We start from the raw sequence: 17,908 nt of genomic DNA, 5'->3' as shown, positions 1-17,908 counted from the left end.
CATCTGTAAAGGAGACCGCTTATAAAACACTAATACGACCTATTCTTGAGTACTGCTAGAGCATTTGGGATCCCTATCAGGTCGGATTGAGGGAGGACATAGAATCAATTCAGGGGCGCGGTGCTAGATTTGTTACTGGTAGGTTTGATCATCATGCGAGTGTTACGAAAATGCTTCAGGAACTCGGGTGGGAGTGTCCAGAGGAAAGGAGGCGTTCTTTTCGTGAATCGATACTGAGGAAATTTAGAGATCCAGCATTTGAGACTGACTGCAGTACAGTTTTACTGCCGCCAACCTACATTTTGCGGAAAGATCACAAAGATTAGGGCTCGCACAGAGGCATATAGGCAGTCATTTTTCCCTCGTTCTGTTTGGGAGTGGAACAGGGAGAGAAAATACTAGTTGTGGTACGAGGTACCCTCCGTCACGCACCGTATGGTAGATTGCGGAGTATGTATGTAGATGTAGATGTAGATGTAGAAGAGGATAGTAATCTGTTATAGGCAGACATTTATCCAGACAATCGCAAAGGAATTCCAGACTGCGTCAGGATCCACTGCAAGACAGTTAGGCGGATACTTTTGATCACATAGTGATAATGTGAGATCAAAAAGTTTCCATTTGAAGGCCAGACTATCACCTTGCCTACATGTCGGTTCTTGTGTAACCCTCATCGGAGTCGCGCTGGGTCGCATATACGGTGCAGTAACGTCCTCAAACGGGAATTTTTTTTGCCCCCTATATACTGCGCACATATGTGTTGATTGCTGTTTCAAACCATAAGACACGAAAGAGATTGTAAACTTTATCTGTGATACTCAGCAATGCGGCTTGTTCTTAGGTCCAGAAACACGTTGACAAAATTATTGGTTCGCAGCAGTGCTCAGTCTCGTGATTTGGTTGACACAATGACAACATAAATAAGACACAAATTGCATTTCTTACTTTCAAAAGTATCCCTTGTCACCAAAGTAGGTAGCTTACAGAAATCTCACTCGAACGATACTTGAATATTGATCCTCAGTCTGCAACGCATACCATAAAGAATCTGTGAAGTAGGAAAGATCCAAAGAAGAGCAGCACATTTCGTCACAAGTTCATGAAGTAAGCGCGAGAGCGTCACGGAGATTGTCAGCCAACTCTAGTGGCAGACACTTTCTTAGGGAAATACCGGAAAGGTCGGGGAAGAAGGCCAGTGTTCACTCTTTCACTCTGTCTGCTTGCCGGGGGGGGGGTCTCATCCGAGATGTGGAGGAGGCCCTGCCGGTGGCGATAGAGAGCACTGGGTGCACCCGACTGCAAATTGTTGCTCATGTCGGCATCAATGACTCCTGCCGTATGGGTTGAGAGGCCATCCTCAGTTTGTACAGGCGGTTGGCGGAATTGGTGAAGGCCGAAAGCCTCGCTCGCGGGGTGGAATCAGAGCTAACTGTTTGTAGTATCGTTCCCAGAACCGATCGCGGTCCTCTGGTTTGGAGCCGAGTGGAAGGCTTAAACCAGAGGCTCAGACGATTCTGCGGGGATCTGGGGTGCAAATTTCTCGACCTCCGCTATCGGGTGGAGAAATGTAGGGTCCCCCTGAATAGGTCAGGCGTGCACTACACGCCGGAAGCGGCTACAAGAATAGCGGAGTACGTGTGGAGTGCACATAGGGGTTTTTTAGGTTAGAGAATTCCCTCCCTAGGCCCGACAGGACGCCTCCTGAGACGCGGCAAGGTAGGAGTAGGCAAAATGCAACAGGGAATAACAATATTAATGTGCTAATAGTAAACTGCAGGAGCGTCTATAGAAAGGCACCAGAACTGCTCTCATTAATAAACGGTCACAACGCCCATATAGTACCAGGGACAGAAAGTTGGCTGAAACCAGACGTAAACAGTAATGAAATCCTAAACTCAGATTGGAATGTATACCGCAGAGACAGGCTGGACAGTGAAGGGGGAGGCGTGTTTATAGCGACAAGAAGTGCGATTCTATCGAAGGAAATTGACGGAGATCCGAAATGCGAAATAATTTGGGTGAAGGTCACGGTTAAAGCAGGCTCAGACATGGTAATTGGATGTCTCTATAGACCCCCTGGCTCAGCAGCTGTTGTGGCTGAGCACCTGAAGGACAATTTGGAAAATATTTCGAGTAGATCTCCCCACCATGTTATAGTTCTGGGTGCAGATTTTAATTTGCCGGATATAGACTAGGGGGCTCAAACGTTCATAACGGGTGGCAGGGACAAAGAATCCAGTGAAATTTTTTTAAGTGCTTTATCTGAAAACTACCTTCAGCAGTTAAACAGAGAACCGACTCGTGGCGATAACATATTAGAACTTCTGGTGACAAACAGACCCGAACTATTTGAAACAGTTGACGCAGAACAGGGAATCAGCGATCATAAAGCGGTTACGGAATCGATGATTTCAGCCGTAAATAGAAATATTAAAAAAGGTAGGAAGATTTTTCTGTTTAGCAAAAGTGACAAAAAGCAGATTGCAGAGTACCTGACGGCTCAACACAAAAGTTTTGTCTCAAGTACAGATAGTGTTGAGCATCAGTGGACAAAGTTCAAAACCATCGTACAATATGCGTTAGATGAGTATGTGCCAAGCAAGGTCGTCAGAGATGGAAAAGAGCCACCGTGATACAAAAACCGCGTTAGAAAACTGCTGCGGAAGCAAAGGGAACTTCACAGCAAACATAAACATAGCCAAAGCCTTGCAGACAATCAAAAATTACGCGAAGCGAAATGTAGTGTGAGGAGGGCTATGCGAGAGGCGTTCAATGAATTCGAAAGTAAAGTTCTATGTACTGACTTGGCAGAAAATCCTAAGAAATTTTGGTCTTATGTCAAAGCAGTACGTGGACCAAAACAAAATGTCCAGACACTCTGTGACCAAAATGGTACTGAAACAGAGGATGACAGACTAAAGGCCGAAATACTAAATGTCTTTTTCCAAAGCTGTTTCACAGAGGAAGACTGCACTGTAGTTCCTTCTCTAGATTTTCGCACAGATGACAAAATGGTAGATATGGAAATAGACGACAGAGGGATAGAGAAACAATTAAAATTACTCAAAAGAGCAAAGGCCGCTGTACCTGATGGGATACCAGTTCGATTTTACACAGAGTACGCAAAGGAACTTGCCCCCCTTCTTGCAGCGGTGTACCGTAGGTCTCTAGAAGAGCGTAACGTTCCAAAGGATTGGAAAAGGGCACAGGTCTTCCCCATTTTCAATAAGGGATGTCGAACAGATGTGCAGAACTATAGACCCATATCTCTAACGTCGATCAGTTGTACAATTTTGGAACACGTATTATGTTCGAGTATAATGACTTTTCTGGAGACTAGACATCTACTCTGTAGGAATCAGCATGGGTTTCGAAAAATACGCTCGTGTGAAACCCAGCTTGCGCTATTCGTCCACGAGACTCAGAAGTCTTCCGAAGTAAGAGTGATTTCAGGTGTGCCGCAGGGGAGTGTCATAGGACCGTTTCTATTCACAATATACATAAATGACCTCGTGGATGACATCGGAAGTTCGCTGAGGCTTTTTGCAGTTGACGCTGTGGTGTATCGAGAGGTTGTAACAATCGAAAATTGTACTGAAATGCAGGAGGATCTGCAGCGAATTGACGCATGGTGCAGGGAATGGCAATTGAATCTCAATGTAGACAAGTGTAATGTGCTGCAAATACATAGAAAGATAGATCCCTTATCATTTACCTACAAAATAGCAGGTCAGCAACTGGAAGTAGTTAATTCCATAAATTATCTGGGAGTAGACATTACAAGTGATTTAAAATGGAATGATCATATAAAGTCGATCGTCGGTAAAGCAGATGCCAGACTGAGATTCATTGGAAGAATCCTAAGGAAATGCAATCCGAAAACAAAGGAAGTAGTTTACAGTACGCTTGTTCGCCCACTGCTTTAATACTGCTCAGCAGAGTGGGATCCGTACCAGATAGGGTTGACAGAAGAGATAGAGAAGATCCAACGGAGAGCAGCGCGCTTCGTTACAGGATCATTTAGTAATTGCGAAAGCGTTACGGAGATGATAGATAAACTCCAGTGAAAGACTCTGCAGGAGAGACGCTCAGTAGCTCAGTACGGGCTGTTGTTAATGTTTCGAGAACATACCTTCACCGAAGAGTCAAGCAGTATATTGCTCCCTCCTACGTATATCTCTCGAAGAGACCATGAGGATAAAATCAGAGGGATTAGAGCCCACACAGAAGCATACCGAGAATCCTTCTTTTCACGAACAATACGAGACTGGAATAGAAGGGAGAACCGATAGAGGTACTCAGGGTACCCTCCGCCACACACCGTCAGGTGGCTTGCGGAGTATGGATGCAGATGTAGATGTAGATGTAGAGGGTTTGTGTATCATGGTGTTAAAATTACGACAGCGTACATTCCTAAGAGTCACTCGCTATATTGGCTCATTTTACGTATATCTCGTGAAAGTAGCATGAAGGCAAAATTAGAAAGATTTGAGCTCACAAAGAGGCTTATCAAAAATCGTTCTTCCTGCACGCCGAAAGAGTAAAGGTGGAGTGTGACAATGAAACACGAAGTAACCTCCACCACGCACCACATGAAGGCTTGTGAAGTATGTATGTAGACTTTAATTTTGACGATCTGGGTGAAATCAGTCTTTGGTGTGAACCCTTAACGTGTCGTAACGGTGTGGTTACGTTCTATTCAGCTCGCTGCTAATGCGAACGATGTCATTTCAAATGCAGGGAAGAACGCCGTAAGTCGTCGGCACACGGACTGTGGTTTCGAACGTTAACGTGTAGCGTGCCGAGTTCAACATGCTGCTCAACGCTCTGAAACGATGCGACTTGTACATACCGATCGCAAATCACGTTTTTTACGAAATGGACGGGCGTGAAGTTCTTACGCTGCCTCTGTTATTTCCTCCCTTGTCCACGTGGTAGTCACATGGTTCGGTCTGGAATGTGCGTAATTAATATAAACTCCCGCATCGATTAACATGCTCTAAGAATAAAAGAAAAAAGTACCATATCCAAATAAAAACTTCGGCTTATAAAATTACCATTACAGATAGCGTGATACAAGTTTACTGTAGTTCACCACATAAGATAAAAATTATTTCATTGTTCTCACTTTTAAGTAAAACCTTATGGCCGTTCTAACTTGACCACTGTTCATATTCAGTAGCAGAATTTTTCAAGTATGTGAAATACAGAACCTGAAACAAGAAAGTGCAAAATACTCTACCGCAAATAGTGCAATCTGTCTTGTAGATTAAGTCAATCGAACAAACTTCCTTCACAGAAAGAGCGCACTTCTATTTGAATAACATCGAATATTATAGAATATACTTTTATTAAACTAATAAGAAAGTTCCAAATCTATCAGAAAAAGCGAGGGTTAGCAAAAAAAAAAAAAATTAAAAAAAATAAAAAAAAAGTATGAGGATATAGTGAGAAACGATCCAGCGATATATGAACTGACACATTACAATTCCACAACGCTAGGCATTACACTAAACCTACGCCCATACTTAACGCCTTATCATCTCCCGAAAGCTTCAACTGTAGTTGTGTCAGTAACTGACTTTTAATTAAAACAAACTGCACCGAGAACAATGCGTTTTTGATGGCTCTTCCTCGTCCCATTTGCTTGAAGCGGCGTACTTTAATAATGCTCAGGTTAGAATAATTATTTTATTACTAGAACGACGTTTCTCGTCATTTTGTTACAATAAATCATACAGTTAACGACGGCATATCAGGAGATCCTTAATCTTGAAGTGCAGCAACACTACGTGACATGGAATGTCTGAAGCAGTGCTGGAGGCAAATGACACCATGACTCCTGCAGGTCTGTCCATAAATCAGTAAGAGTACGGCAGTGGAGATCTCCTCTGAACATCACATTACAAGGCATCCCAGATATGTTCAGTAATGATTATGCCTGGGGAGTTTGGTGGCCAGCGGATGTGTTTCAACTCAGAAGAGTGTTCCTGGAGCGACTCGGCATCAGTTCTTGATATATGGCGTGTCGCATTGTCCTGCTGGAAGTGCCCAAGTCCGTCGGAATGCACGATGGATATGAATGGATGCAGGTGATCAGACGGGATCGTTACGTATGTGTCACTTGTCAAAGTGGTATCTAGACGTTTGGGTCCTGTATCATTCGAACTGCACACGCCCCACACCATTACAGAGTCCCCTGCTGACATGCAGGATCCTTGGATTCATGTGGTTGTCTCCACACCCATACACGTCCATCCACTCGATACAATTTTAAACGAGACTCGTTCGACCAGGCGACATGTTTTCAGTCATCGACAGTCAATATCGATTTTGACGGTCACAGGCGAGGAGTAAAGCCTTGTGTCGTGCAGTCATCAAAGGTACACGGAAGGGTCTTCGGCTCCGAAAGCTCATATCGATAATGTTTTGTTCAATGGTTCGGACGCTGACACTTGTTGATGGCCCAGCATTGAAATCTGCAGCAATTAGTGAAACGGTTGCACTTCTGTCACGTTGAAAGAGTCTCTTCAGTCATCGTTGGTCCCGTTCTTGCAGGATCCTTTTCCGGCCGCAGCGATGTCGGAGATTTGATGTTTTACCGAATTCCTGATATTCACGGTACGCTCGTCAAATGGTCGTACGGGAAAGTCCTCTCTGCATCGCTACCTCGGAGATGCTATGTCCCATCGCTCGAGCGCACGCTCTAGCACTACGTTCAAACTCTCTTACGTTTTGATAACCTGCCACTGCAGCAGCAGTAACCGATCTAAAAAAATGGTTCAAATGACTCTGGGCACTATGGGACTTAACATCTGATGTCATCAGTCCCCTAGAACTTAGAACTACTTAAAACTAACTAACCTAAGGACATCACACACATTCATGCCCGAGGCAGGATCCGAACCTGCGACCGTAGCTGCCGCGTGGTTCCAGACTGACGCGCCTAGCACCGCTCGGCCGGTCCGGCCGGCAGTAACCGATCTAACAACAGCGCCAGACACTTGCTGACTTACATAGATGTTGCCGACCATAGCGCCGTATTCTGCCAGTTTAGTATATATGGGATTCAACTGAAAGCCAATAAGGCGTCTCGCGACTCTGTACTGAAGGGAAATGACGTTCCTGTGACGTAGGTGGCGTTATGCCATTTCATTGGTCTGCGTTGAAACTCACGTTCAGAATATTTGACTTGCTAGATATTGCTCTGCACATTTGTAAAGACTTGCCCACCGTCTCCTTTCCTTGCTATGACGTCACAAATTGGGCACGATCAACGCTAAACGTTCGGTTGCACGGCCCGTGTGCTGATGACCTTACGTCACGCGAAGATCACTGTACCGACATTGCACTCCCAATGGCAAGGAGCGTGCAGAAGTGTAGCAATTCCAGGACCACCCATACTGGTCAGATGAGACAGTGTTCAGATGAAGTCACAACACCACCACCACCACGCCCACCCCTGAAGTTCACCGCAGGGGTCAACAAGGCACTCAATCTCGGCCGGCTGCCCGCTTACTCGGTGGACTCTGCGGGTCTTGGAACTAAAAAGCACGGCTCACTTGAGGATCGCGGCGCCGGCCGCTTCGTGTGGCGAATCCCGGCAGCCTGGCTCTTTTTTCGTGACCTCCCGCTTTTTGTGTTCCCCTGTCCCGCAGAGAGCGAGCTTTTTACACAAAGCCCCTGGGCCACCCTCAGGTTTTTCAGCGAGCTTAGGTAGCGGAGGCGATTCTTTTTTCGCCTCCTACTGTTTGTCAGGGTCGCAGAGGTTGACAGGAGACGCGGCCAGAGGGCAACGACAGGTCGACGACCTCCTAAGCCCGCTGCGAGGAGCCCCGGATTAGCACGTAGCTCTCCAGTGAACCCGCTCTGACGTAGGCTGCTCTCGAAATAATCATCCTGCCAGTGGTGAAAGCTCTCTTTGCAACTTTCTGTGGTTGCGAATTAAATTCTGGCTTTTAAAATCCGCCTTCTGCAAAACGCAATTTTTTTCTGTTTTTATACTCTATTCAAGCGTGTTTCGAAACCCATGTTTCATCTGCAGTAGATTTAGTTTTATTTCTGTAACTTAATTGATTTTAAAGATGGGATACATAAAAAGGCGTGCCTCTGCGAGTTTTATGCTCTGACAGCAGATCATGATTTCCATCGTATTGTACATGCTTTGTGTGATTATTTTGTTGCTGTAGGTAGTTACAGACAATATTTTCCACGCCACTTCCATTTCACTCTCGCCGCCTAAATACATGCCCCGAAACCCGCCCCATGGTGCATGGCAGAAGGCACGTTGTGCTACACATTTCCTTCCCTTTTCCGCTCACAAATACGTTGAGGGAAAAACGACTGTCTGTACGCCTCCGTACAAGCCCTGATGTCTTTTATCTTCGTCGTCCGTACGCAAAAGGTGCGTCGGTGGGAATATAATCGTTTTGCAGTCAAACGCCGGTTCTCTAAATTTTCTCAATAGCGTCTCGTCTTCCTTCCAGAGATTTCCATTTGAGTTCAAGAAGTATCCTCGTAATACTTGCGTGCTGTTCGAACCTATCGGTAAGAAATCTAGTAGCCCACCTCTGAATTGCGTAGATGTCTTCCTTTAATTCCCCTGACCGCTGTCCCAAACAGTCTAGTGGTACTCAAGAATGGGTCGCAAAACGGTTCAAATGGCTCTGAGCACTATGGGACTTAACCGCTGAGGTCATCCCTAGAACATAGAACTTCTTAAACCTAACTAACCTAGGACATCACACACATCCATGCCCGAGGCAGGATTCGAACCTGCGACCGTAGCGGTCGCGCGGTTCCAGACTGTACTGTCTACAACCGCTCGGCCACTCCGGCCGGCAGAATGGGTCGCAACTACTGTAGTTAAGATATACATGGTCTCCTTTATAGACCAACTACACTTTCCTAAAATTCTACCCATAAACCGATCATTCGCCTGCTACTACCCTCCTTACGTGCTCCTTCCATTTCATATCGCTTTACAACGTGAAGCTTAGACAATACGTAATCGATTCGACTGGCAAAGAAGCAACACACCGCTACCGCTGTATTCTAACGTTACAGGATTTCTCTTCCAACTAATCTGCATCAACATTTACTTTTTTTTTTTTTCAGCAAGCCGCCACTCGCCATACCGACAACACATTCTGTCCAAACATCTTGTATCCGCCTATGGGTGCAAATTTCTGCTCTCCCTGTCAGGAAGATCGTCTATGTACATAGAGAACAAGGATGTCAAATTAAACACCTTTCAGGCGTCTATCTTCCAAACTTATTTTATTTGGCTGCCAGTTTCAGCGATTTACTAAGCCATCTTCAGGCCCCTGGCCGACGTGTAGGAAGATTCCACGTCGACTCTGATCAAAACAGGAGCCAGCAACACTGTTGTTAGTAGATTTATGCTTGCTGTAGCGATAACTTCAACCATCATCATGTCGGCAGATTAGTGGAAAATAGTATTGCTTATATTGTAACTAAATTTAATTTGCGTAGTACATATATAGCAATTTTATAAAAATTATGCCTCTTTTTCTATAAATTGATTTTAATTTTGTACATAAATAAGAGTCAAAACTGTCAGTTGTTACTAATATGTATAAATTATGGTAGGTTGTATGGTCATAAAATCAAAAGCCAATGAATAAAAAGAAGATCCATTGTACATCTGGGGAAGGATCTCTGTTAAGAATAGTCAGGCCGATATCCTCTTAAAGCACAGAAGATGCGGCGGTGCAGTAATGTTGAGTCTTCGCTTGACCATGTTGCACCCGCTAAAATCAAGACTTTGAGATAAATAAATGCAGTAACAGATCATATGAAACGTTTTACCGTTTCCGAAATACTGTTCGACCCAAGTAAACAGAAAATAATCAGAAGGAATAGCCTGAAGACCGCTATGACTTCACTTTTAAAGCCTGAGCAAGCACGTATTCGCACATGAGCGTTGACGTTTTTAAGCTTCAAACCGCACCCAACTCTAAACCATCTGGATCATGTTGCGCTTCCACGTACGGTTAATACGAATGCTATGAAAACCGCCTCAGCTGTTTAGAGGCAAAACATTAAGCCTCATCCGGTTCTATTCTTTATGATCGTTCTCAGGTGACGAAGTGGCAGACATATATCGGTATAGTGATTGAAAATGATTAATCTGCAGATAAAACTTTAGAAGGTACGTGCTGGAATACGAAAAGTACAATATTTCACTTCGTTGACTGCGCTGCATGTTGTTTTGCATCCAACACGTACTGCTGGCTGTGCTTATACTAAGCGCAGTCAACTAAGTGAAATATTGTACTTGTCGTGTGACAGTACGTATCTCTTAACGTTTTATCGGCCGGTTAAGCATCTTGAATCATGACCCCAGCACATAACTGCCACTTTGTCACCTAGAGATGTTTGTGTCTAATGAAACCGCATCTGGCTTAGTGACAGCACCTCAAGCATCTATTGTGGTTTCCAAAATGACATTTTCACTCTGCAGCGGAGTGTGCGCTGATATGAAACTTCATGGCAGATTAAAACTGTGTGCCGGACCGAGACTCCAACTCGGTACCTTTACCTTTCTCGGGCAAGTGCTCTACCATCTGAGCTATCCAAGCAAGACTCACAGCTTTACTCTCGCCAATACTTCGTCTCCTACATTCCAAACTTCACAGAAGCTCTCCTGCGAGCACTTTCCCACGAAAGGCGAAGGTTCCGAGTTCGAGTCTCGGTCCGGCACACAGTTTTAATCTACCAGGATGTTTCATCTGCTGTGGTGCTAACTTAACATTCGTACCGATCACTGAGTGCAATTTTACAGGTCTAAGACACTCTCCTAGAAATGTATTCTACACTTTCTGACCAAAAATATCCACACACGAATTAGTGGATAAGAATGTGGGATATACCTGTAGTGTTGGCAGAAGAGCCAACACTGTGTTGCTAGAGGAGGCCGAAATGCACGCTTTTAATTACACCCAGACTGGCGTGAGGTCTGGAACAGTTAAAGGATTTGAGTCTAGCAAATAAAGTACGTAGCTGTTGGAATACTTAACTTTAATCCACAATTGGTGTACATCTCTCGTTACTGTACGAGCTTCACAATATTAATTATCAAATGCTATGGCGCCTTGCTAGGTCGAAGCAAATGACGTAGCTGAAGGCTATGCTAACTATCCTCTCGGCAAATGAGAGCGTAATTTCCAGTGATCCATCTCTGGCAAACTCTGCTGTACAACTGGGGCGAGTGCTAGTAAGTCTCTCTAGACCTGCCGCGTGGTGGCGCTCGGTCTGCAATCACTGACAGTGGCGACACGCGGGTCCGACGTATACTAATGGACCGCGGCCGATTTAAAGGCTACCACCTAGCAAGTGTGGTGTCTAGCGGTGACACCACAATACCCACCCTGAAGAAACTGCATAGAGATGGGAATTTAAGGGGATGGGACCTGGATAAACTGAAAGAACCAGAGGTTGTAGAGAGTTACTGAGAAAGCATTAGGGAACGATTGACAAGAACGGGAGAAAGAAATGTAGTAGAAGAAGAATTGGTAACTTTGACAGATGAAACAGTGGAAGCGCCAGAGGATCAAGTAGATAAAGAAATGAAAGCTAATAGAAAGCTTTTGGTAACAGAAGAGCTATTGCATTTAATTGATGAAAGGAGAAAATATATAAATGCAATATATGAAGCAGGCAAAAGGGAATACAAACGCCTCAAAAATCAAAACGACAAGAAGTGGAAAATGGCTAAGCAGGGCGACCAAGTGGCAGTTATGTGCTGGGGTCATGATTCAAGATGCTTAACCGGCCGATAAAACGTTAGCGGACAAATGTAGGGATGTATTTATCATTGGGGTAAGATAGATACTGCCTATAGGAAAATTAGAGAGACCTTTGGAGAAAAGAGAACCACTTGCGTGAATATCAAGAGCTCAGATGGAAACCCAGTTCTAAGCAAAGAAGGGGAAAGCAGAAAGGTGGAAGGAGTACATAGAGGTTCTATACAAGGGCGATATACTTGAGGGCAATATTGTGGAAATGGAAGAGGACGTAGATGAAGATGAAATGGGAGATATGATTCTGCGTGAAGAGTTTGACAGAGTACTGAAAGATGTAAGTCGAAACAAGGCCCCGGGAGTAGACAACATTCCATTAGAACTACTGAGAGCCTTGGGAGAGTCAGCCATGATAAAACTCTGCCATTTGGTGAGCAAAATGTATAAGACAAGTGAAATTCCCTCAGACTTCAAGAAGAAAATAATAATTCCAACCCCAAAGAAAGCAGGGACAGGTGTGAAAATTACCGAATTATCAGTTTAATAAGTCACCGCTGCAAAATACTGACATGAATTCTCCACAGACGAATGGAAAAACGGGTAGGAGCCGACCTTGGGGAAGATCAGTTTGTATTCCGTAAAAATGTTGGAACACGTGAGGCAATATTGACCCTACGACTTATCTTAGAAAATAGATTAAGGAAAGGCAAACCTACGTTTATAGCATATGTAGACTTAGAGAAAGCTTTTGACAATGTTGACTGGAATACTCTATTACAAATTCTGAAGGTGGAAGGGATCAAATACAGGGACCGACAGGCTATTTACAATTTGTACAGAAACCAGACGGCAGTTATAAAAGTCGAGGGGCACGAAAGGGAAGCAGTAGTTGAGAAGGGAGTGAGACAGGTTTGTAGCCATCACCGATGTTATTCAATCTGTTATTGACCAAGCAGTAAAGGAAACAATAGAAAAATTTGGAGTAGGAATTAGAATCCATGGAGAAGAAATGAAAACTTTGATGTTTGCCGATGACATTGTAATCCTGTCACAGACAGCAAAGGATCTCGAAGAGCGTTTGAACGGAATGTACAGTGTCCTGAAAGGAGGATAAAAGATGAACATCAACAAAATCAAAACGAGGATAACGGAATGTAGTCGAATTAAATCAGGTGATGTTGCGGGAATTAGATTAAAAAATGAGACACTTGAAGTAGTAGATGAGTTTTATTATTTGCGGAGCAAAATAACTTATGATGTTCGAAGTGAAGATGATATAAATTGTAGACTGTCAATGGCAAGGAAAGCGTTTCTGAAGCAGAGAAATTTGTTAATACTCGGTGTAGCACCTATATCCGTCGAAAAGTTGTAGGATACCCAGCAAGATCGTATTTGAACCAAGATCCTCCTGAATGCGAATGCATTATCCCCTGTGCCGTCTGTCTCGATGGTCCAGTCTGCAAACTACCACATGCTTTTAGCCCTTGGCTAAATTTCAAAATAAAATGTACAGGATGTCGACATGAAAACTAGATTCCCAAATGCGATAAAAAACTTTGAGAGATAGGTACTTGCGACATCATGCAGAGATGAAAATGTGTAGATTTTTTCTTAAGCATACGTTTTTCGTTTCAGGTGGTAAATAATTACCAGAAGTGACGACATCACATGAGAGTGTGCAAGGCGTAGTGTAGTATGCGGCGAACAGTTGCAAGTAAGTAACGACTGAAGTGAAACTTCAGTTCTTCCGGAGTTCCTTTTCAATCCAGTCATTTCAATTTTTTGTAAAAGAATTTGGTGGAGTTGTTAATTGACCCGCCCTGAGATTTTCTATGATAAATTCTGCTAAAATAAGAATGTATCGTCCCACTGTAGTTGTTACCGGCAGCTTAGTAAACAAAGTTTGACATCTGAGATTCGGTTGCTTAGCTATTTGAAATAATAGAGTTTGCGTTAGTAATAGCTGGCCTATTCGTTACTTATGACTAGTGTCTTCCGCAAAACATGTTAGAAGTCAGCGAGGTTGAATTTTCTTCCATTTGAAATAGTGTATAATGACTGTCCTGCTCCATAGTTAGGACAAGTAACTGTTTGCCAATTAATTTTGGGAGAACGTAAGCCTTACTGGTTTTCTCATTGCTGTAATCAGAGTGCTACGCAGTTGTTAAGAGCTTTGTTGCTTATCACTATATTCTCTGCTTGGGTAGATGCTTGTTTATTTATTTACATTTGGCTCTTAAGTGGTAATATAATGAAATATGTGCCCCCGTTAGTAAAGCAGTTACTGTTACTAGTTTTATAATGTTTATTTATTTACATTTGGCTCTTAAGTGGTAATATAATGAAATATGTGCCCCCGTTAGTAAAGCAGTTACTGTTACTAGTTTTATAATGTTAGTTTCTAGTCTGGTGTGGTTCACGTTGTACGGAATCTGCCCTATCCACCAGCACGCCCGTGCTATCCCGCCTGGAGAGGTATTGAGTTGTATCTGTGTAACTTCTCCTGGTTCTGAACTTACCTCACAAAGGGACGTGAAGCATTGCTTGTGTTACTACGGTTGTTAACAAACCTGCTTCAGTCATTTACGATGTTGTATGTAAAAGTCAACTGAAGAATATAAATGTTAAGGTTTTGATTATTAATATGCAGCTTGGCTGAATTCAGATACCTGTTAATCTTTGACAAATTGCTTAGTTGTTTAACAGCTCTTTCGCTTACGTCAATTGGAGGGGTTATTTAATATAGGTACAAGTCCATTACATACAACCTTCTTCTGCCTATAGTGCTTCTGAAATTAATGATAAAAAAAAACAGAAAGAAAGGTTCATCTCTAGCAAGAAGCCATATGCTTGAATATTTCTGGTATCACAACCGCAGATTTTAGAGTGGTCATTTAACTTTAGGACTCTGTATCTGAAAATGAACAAAAATATTGTACCACTATTGAAATCAGCCCTTCAATTGCTGATCTCATTTCATCAATAATATTCGAAAAGGTGTTTAATTGCTTATTTGTTTTTAAAAGCTATTCTAGTGACGTCATAAGTTGTTGACTTTTATTTAAATAAAAGATTATGGATGTTTTCGACTGTGAACGCTGCATTTTTGCTTTCTGGTCCAGACCTACCGCTCAAGCTGCTTTTGAGTTCCTACGCCCGTTTCAGAAATGCTCAGCCGACTCAAGTAGCAGACGTTGCAAGAGAAACATTTTGCATCAAGGTGTGCTTTACAGTTAAAGTTCCGAGAGTGTACGTTTCTTGAAGAGTCAGCCAATATATTGCTCCCTCCTACGTGTATCTTGTGAAAAGACCATAAAGATAGAGAGATTCGAGCCATTCCAGAGGCTTACCAACAGTCGTTCTTCCCATAAACAATTCACGACTGAAACAGGAAAAAGGCGAAGTGACATCGGTATCCAAAGTACCCTCCGCCATACACCGTATGGTGGCTTGCGGAGTATTGCGTAGTTGTAGATGTAGATACTGTGCAGAAGTGTATTAATTTTTTGTACAAAACTTTTTTAAAGTTACTTTACATGATGAGGCAAACTGCGTGGATCTATGTCTCACACGTGCGTCGTAGGCTTTTGTTTAAAAAATTGGTTTTGACAGTCACGAGGGTTTCATGTGATCACCCTGTACATTGCTGTTGAAGTGCGGAAAAGCAAGCGGACGGAGAATGCGGGTGTGCCGTGAGCAGGGTAGCACGGCAGCCACTGCGGCAGAGGGGTGGTCGCTCGCCGCTGCCCCTGGTGTGGGGCACGGCAGGGGGCGGCCAGATTGAGTTGCTCCGCTATCTCACCGGCCCGTTAACTCGCCAGCCAGCGTACGTGCCGAAACCACCAGCGCGCGGCGACTATAGCCAGCTCTGCCGGGACGGTGTGATAGCCTCTTTACGCCACGCAGCAAGAGCCTGTAATAGCACACGGCTACAAGTCCGACCTAGCCCACTTTCGTGAATGACTTGTGCTAAACGCCTCGTAATAATAGAGAGTGATTAGCGGAAGACTGGGAAAGTTGTGGATCTGTTAGTTGCCGGTTAGGAAACGTAAAGGCACCAGAGAGACACAGGTATAAAGTTACAATTGACTCGAGGAAAATCAAGGTACATTCTTACGATTTGTTGACCTAGAATAACCGTTCAGCAACGTAAAATGCACTGCAACGACAGAAGTCACGTGACACTTCCTAATATCGTGCTCGCTGTAGTGCAGCAACTTGACGTGACATGGACTCAACAAATCTTTAGCAGCTGCCTCTATAGCCGTCCACAATTGCGGAAGTGTTGCCGGTGCAGGATTTTGTGCATGAATTGACCTTTTTATTGTTGTTGTTGTTGTGGTCTTCAGTCCTGAGACTGGTTTGATGCAGCTCTCCATGCTACTCTATCCTGTGCAAGCTTCTTCATCTCCCAGTACCTACTGCAGCCTACATCCTTCTGAATCTGCTTAGTGTATTCATCTCTTGGTCTCCCTCTACGATTTTTACCCTCCACGCTGCCCTCCAATACTAAATTGGTGATCCCTTGATGCCTCAGAACATGTCCTACCAACCGATCCCTTCTTCTGGTCAAGCTGTGCCCCGAACTTCTCTTCTCCCCAATCCTATTCAATACTTCCTCATTAGTTATGTGATCTACCCATCTAATCTTCAGCATTCTTTTGTAAAATCACATTTCGAAAGCTATTCTCTTCTTGTCCAAACTATTTATCGTCCATGTTTCACTTCCATACATGGCTACACTCCATACAAATACTTTCAGAGATGACTTCCTGACACTCAAATCTATACTCGATGTTAACAAATTTCTCTTCTTCAGAAACGCTTTCCTTGCCATTGCCAGACTACATTTTATATCCTCTCTACTTCGACCATCATCAGTTATTTTGCTCCCCAAATAGCAAAACTCTACTACTTTAAGTGTCTCATTTCGTAATCTAGTTCCCTCAGCATCAACCGCCTTAATTCGACTACATACCATTATCCTCGTTTTGCTTTTGTTGATGTTCATCTTATATCCTCCTTTCAAGACGCTATCCATTCCATTCAACTGCTCTTCCAAGTCCTTTGCTGTCTCTGACAGAATTACTATGTCATCGGCGAACCTCAGAGTTTTTATTTCTTCTCCATGAATTTTAATACCTACTCCGAATTTTTCTTTTGTTTCCTTTACTGCTTGCTCAGTATCTCCAGGGTTCTTCCATGTATACAACTTTCTTTCATGATTCTTAAACCAAGTGTTAGCTATGATTAAGTTGTGCTATGTGCAAAATTCTACCAGGCGGCTTCCTCTTTCATTTCTTAGCCCCAATCCATATTCACCTACTACGTTTCCTTCTCTCCCTTTTCCTACTACCGAATTCCAGTCACCCATGACTATTAAATTTTCGTCACCCTTCACTATCTGAATAATTTCTTTTATTTCATCATACATTTCTTCAATTTCTTCGTCATCTGCAGAGCTAGTTGGTATGTAAACTTGTACTACTGTAGTAGGTGTGGGCTTCGTATCTATCTTGGCCACAATAATGCGTTCACTATGCTGTTTGTAGTAGCTTACCCGCATTCCTATTTTCCTATTCATTATTAAACCTACTCCTGCATTACCCCTATTTGATTTTGTGTTTATAAACCTGTAGTCACCAGACCAGAAGTCTTGTTCCTTCTGCCACCGAACTTCACTAATTCCCACTATATCTATAACCTATCCATTTCCCTTTTTAAATTTTCTAACCTACCTGCCCGATTAAGTGATCTGACATTCCACGCTCCGATCCGTAGAACGCCAGTTTTCTTTCTCCTGATAACGACATCGTCTTGAGTAGTCCCTGCCCGGAGATCCGAATGAGGGACTATTTTACCTCCGGAATATTTTACCCAAGACGACGCCATCATCATTTAATCGTACAGTAAAGCTGCATGCCCTCGGGAAAAATTACGGCCGTAGTTTCCCCTTGCTTTCAGCCGTTCGCAGTACCAGCACAGCAAGGCCGTTTTGGTTATTGTTACAAGGCCAGATCAGTCAATCATCCAGACTGTTGCCCTTGCAACTACTGAAAAGGCTGCTGCCCCTCTTCAGGAACCACAAGTTTGTCTGGCCTCTCAACAGATACCTCTCCGTTGTGGTTGCACCTACGGTACGG

The sequence above is a fragment of the Schistocerca serialis genome, chromosome 9 (genome assembly GCF_023864345.2).
Source record: "Schistocerca serialis cubense isolate TAMUIC-IGC-003099 chromosome 9, iqSchSeri2.2, whole genome shotgun sequence".
In the NCBI taxonomy this organism is placed as follows: domain Eukaryota; kingdom Metazoa; phylum Arthropoda; class Insecta; order Orthoptera; family Acrididae; genus Schistocerca; species Schistocerca serialis.
The sequence above is the reverse complement of the archived record's forward strand: the minus strand, read 5'-3'. Positions refer to the sequence as shown.